This window comes from Amblyraja radiata, chromosome 15, assembly GCF_010909765.2.
Source record: "Amblyraja radiata isolate CabotCenter1 chromosome 15, sAmbRad1.1.pri, whole genome shotgun sequence".
Taxonomy (NCBI): domain Eukaryota; kingdom Metazoa; phylum Chordata; class Chondrichthyes; order Rajiformes; family Rajidae; genus Amblyraja; species Amblyraja radiata.
In genome coordinates, this window is record NC_045970.1 from 21100889 (window position 1) to 21105790 (window position 4902).

General features: G+C 46.3%; 2 pseudogenes; both read left to right on the forward strand.

Annotated features, from left to right (window-relative positions):
* The first annotated feature begins 4207 nt into the window (after nt 1-4207).
* On the forward strand, nt 4208-4283 carry LOC116981685 (annotated as a pseudogene).
* A 52-nt stretch (nt 4284-4335) lies between these two features.
* On the forward strand, nt 4336-4509 carry LOC116981674 (annotated as a pseudogene).
* Nucleotides 4510-4902: the final 393 nt, after the last annotated feature.

Here is a 4902-nt window from a genome sequence, read left to right on the forward strand (position 1 = left end):
GGCCCTTGATCAGCCAGACTGATAGAGCTCAGGATGAAATCTGCCTGAGAGCCATCAGGCAAATGACTGATATGCACCACTGAGGTGTTAATCTATCTCTGCTTAATTGGTAAAGGAACAGGAAACTCATACTGCATGAGAACCAGGCCATTTGCGGTTTTTTTTTAATTTACAAATGAACATGCAACAAATCACTCAGGCGTCCATTGCTTAGTTACAGTTTCATCTCTTACAATATTTCTGGGGTTACAAACCCAATTATTATTTAATTGGTAAAATCGTAAGTTCATAAGTTCTAGGAGCAGAACTAGGCCATTCGGCCCATCAAATCTACACCGCCATTCAATCATGGCTGATCTATCACTCCCTCTCAATCCAATTCTCCTGCCTTTGGATCATAACCCCTAGGAGAGCGATGGTTTCATTACAGAAGTTCTCAATCATTCAAACATAAGTGAAATGCGTGATTGTGAGGAATTGATGTTAGTCTTGGCAGCTGGGACATTTTCCCATTCCAGTCACGCTATTTGAACCAAACTCTCTGAATTAGATATGGATCAAATAGGGACATTGCACATAGCGGAAGCCAATGATAATTAGTTTAACAGAAAAAATATAACATTTTGTTTGTACAATTAAAAAAATATGTAATATTTTGGCAAGGCCAGATTAGACTTTAGAGAAACAGCTCGGAAACAGGCCCTTCGACCTAACAATCCCACACCAACCAGTGATCACCCTATACACTCACACTATTCTACACATTAGGGATAATTTTACAATTTTATTGAAGCCAATTAACCTACAAACCTGTACGTCTTTGGAATGAGGGAGGAAACCGGAGCTCCTGGAGAAAATCCACGCGGTCACAGGGAGAACGTACAAACTCCATACAGACAGCTCTGGTAATCAGGATCAAACTTCGGTCTCTGGTGCTGTAAGGCAGTAACTCTACCGCTGTATCACTGTGCTGCCCTAGATATATTGCCAATCCTTCAGTCCCCTGTGGAAATGCAGTTAAATTTGTTTGATAGGAAGTTTCTTGGATTAGACCCAGTGAACATGCTACATTTTGAATTCAGGATGGCATGTGACTTGGAGGAGAACCTGTAGATGGTAGTTTACCTCGTGCTTGTAAACCTAGTCCTCCTATTTGATAGAGTTTGTAGGTTTGGGAGCTGTCTCGAGGTAGATTTTAGGAGCAACTAAATGCATTTTGTAGCTGATACAAAATGTTGCCATGGTGTATTATTGCTGCAGGGAATACATGTCTCGACTGGTGAATGGGGCAGAAAGGTTGTTTTGTCCTGAATGCTGTCAAACTTGAGTATTATTGAAGTTACTATCATCCAGGCAAGTGGAGACTATTCCATCACATTCAGGACTTTGCCTTGTGTATGACAGAAGGTGAGTTACTCACCACAGGATATCCAGCTCTGAAGATAGACACAAAATGCTGGAGTAACTGAGCGGGACAGGCAGCATCTCTGGAGAGAAGAAATGGCTCTCTCCAGACTGTCTGAAGAAAGGTCTCGACCCGAAACGTCACCCATTCTTTCTCTTCAGAGGTGCTGTTTGTCCCCTGAGTTACTCCAGCATTTTATGTCTGCAGTTTCTTCCAACAAATATCCAGCCCTGATCTGTCCTTGTGGCCATCGCATTTATATAGCTGTTTAAGAAGGAACTGCAGATGCTGGAAAATCGAAGGTACACAAAAAAGCTGGAGAAACTCAGCGGGTGCAGCAGCATCTATGGAGCGAAGGAAATAGGTAACGTTTCAGGCCGAAACCCTTCTTCAGGCATTTATATAGCTGGTTAGTTGAGTTCTGGTCAAGGGTGATGTCCATAAAGTTGAATGTGGTGTACTTGACGATGATGATAATGCCAAGAACAGATTGTTAGTTTTTTTCTACAAATGGTCATAGACTAGCACTCCTGTATCATGAATGATACTTGGCAATTAACAGACTGCTTGGATTCTGAGGAGATGTGATAGACTTGGACATTGTACAATCGTCAACAACCACCCCCACTCATTGTATTTTGAGGAAAGGAGGACTACTACAACATTTTACTTCGGAGTCACGTGAGTGACTACGTGAAGAACCCGCTCAGTGCGCAGGCGCGGCATTACGCCAGCAGTGCAACAGCGGCAGCGGGAGTTATGCTCTCCCGCAACAGAGAAACGGACCGTCAGGTGAGTATCCTGAGGTCGGGTTTCTTTTACAGGGGAGCCCCTTTTTCTGCTTGTGTTTTACAGGCAGAGAAAAAGGCTCTGGAACAAAACTGTCCCCCGTTCGAGGAGGAACGTTTCCCGTCGGGGGGAAGGGGGGCAGCAACAGGCGGTAGGAGCGACCCGGTGTTCCGCACTTCCCCGACACCGTGCCGAGCCCAGCCCGATAGCGGGCTGGATGTATATCCACCCGAAGAGGCATCCGGCAGGTGTTCCCGATTTGGGACGGGACGTCTCTCCACCCGCATGGGAGAGAGACAGCCGCCTGAGCCGCTGGAGCGGCTCCTGGAGCAGGAGCTCCTGCGAGACGCGCTGCTTGAGGGGCGCTCTTGCTACTACAAGGCACAAAAGCTCCAGAAGAAGGCGGTAGGAACATTTACCGGGCGTTCCGCTATCCCCACGCCGCGCCGAAGCCAGTCCCGCTAGTGCCTGAGCTGCGGGCTGGATGTTCAGCCATCCGAAGAGGCATCCGGCCGGTGGCTTCCGATTTGTCGGAGGGGACGTCTCTCCACCCGCATGGGAGAGAGACAGCCGCCTGAGCCGCTGGAGCGGCTCCTGGAGCAGGAGCTCCTGCGAGACACGCTACGTGAGGGGCAGTCTCGCTGGAGGGTTCAGGCATACCCTCCACAATGCCTAGGCACTGCCCATCGCTTCCTCCTTAGTGTGGTTAGCTTTGAGGTGACCAGTGGCTGGGCTGGTCATGAAGAGGGGTCACTGGCTGAACAATATCGGGAGTATGCTTGAGGTACAGGATCAGGAAGAGCTGCTGGGTGTGGCCGCTATGTGGCTCCACCACTAGCGAGATGGCTTTTCAGTCTCAACTGATGGCCAGCTTACTACCTGTCTTTTCCAAAAAACCTCTCCAAGACAGGTAGCCATGAGGCGTTGGTTTTATCACGCCTCCCCTAAATTGCATTTACTCAAAGTGCCCGCCATTATTGAGGGATACATTGAGCAGCGCATTTAACCTAAATATTTTTAAAATGCATTTGGTACCCTGACGTCGGCTATCATGTCCACCTGCTCATTCCAGAAGGGCAGGGTAGTATGGCAAAATACCTGACCCTACTGTTCAACGGTATACCTCATAACTTCTGAAATGAACTCACAAACCTGCCCTCAATCTATGAAATTAACAGGACTATGAGAACGCCGACCTCACAAGCACAGATCCTGCTACCTGGCACTTACCAAACCAGTCCTAAAAAACTGGACGAAGTGTTCAAACTATTCAGCACAAGAGGGCAGAGTCTGGAATGAGCACCACACTAAACCAGACAGCAGTACCTCTACGTGTCCACCAGGGGCGTCTTTCCTCATGGTACTGGTGAAAGCTCGGGGCCTGCATGCCAAACCCGTAGCATTTTAGGCCACGGCCCAGAGCAGGCCCCAGGGGAAAATGCGCCACCCCCCAACAAACATCGTCCCTACAAGAACAAGGAACCAGAAACCGAAGAAAACAACAATGAAGACAGATAAGTATGGTTCCTACCATCACATAAAGGTTAAGGGTTGTACTAACAAGGGGTGGATGAATCACGCCTGGTTAGGAAGCTATCACTCTTGGTAGTTATATACCAAAAAATAAATACAAGGGGAATAGAATTAATATCTTGCCACCAATTCAGCAAGCACCCCAAGTGGTCTACCCTCCCACGATGGTGAATGTCGCACCATCGTTGATAAACCACTTGAGTATTTCACCAGGTATACCCATTCATGGGATTTGTAACTACTACCATGGATCCAAGGATACTTTATGGTAGACATCGACCTTGAAGATGCACACTATTCAGTACCTTCTCATATAAGTTTCGGATATACCGCAATTACCTGGATGGAGTAACCATGATGAGCGTTGCGGCATTTAAGTCAAAGTTATCCAGAATCAACTAGCCCTGACACTTAGAAACATTCCGTCATGGCATGTCTATATATTAACGACAAACTATCCTTGGATACAGCTTTAGCTGCATCGCTTCTCGGCCTTTTGGCTAAGATCAAGTGTAGTATCTGTTCTTAGGTACACAAAATGGCTGGAGGAACTCAGCGGGTGCAGCAGCATCTATGGAGCGAAGGAAATAGGCGACGTTTCGGGCCGAAACCCTTCTTCAGACTAGTATCTGTTCTTATCAGTTTAATAATCTGATACGTCCCTTATCTAGGGACCATATATTAAATTGAATTTAGGAACAGGGAGATGGAATAGGGGCTTGCTCCGTCCACTCCACGCATCGACCCAGTATTGCAGTGCTTCTGGGAACGGTGCACAAAATATATATCCAGATATTTACGTTGACCATCCACAACGTTGTTGTCTGGTATTCATTAAGGCTATCAGTCATGGTGCATTAACCACCAATCAACTACGTGGCAAAGTAATTGGGATATAGCAGCATTACCAGCTACTGAACTTTGTACCTTTCCTATGAGCTGAGATACTAGTGTTCAAAACTATCTCCATACCTGTAATATGGGGGCAAATGGATTAATCTGTAGTGTTATCATGGAATTTATCGGCAGGAAGGATTATGGTTGTACACTTCCACCTGTTTTGAGTAACATCTTATGTGTCCTGATGTGTTACTGAGCTTGTAATACTTAATGCCAATATGAATTGACTTAAACATATTATATATTAACTTACTTAATTCTAGTGAAGCATTTGC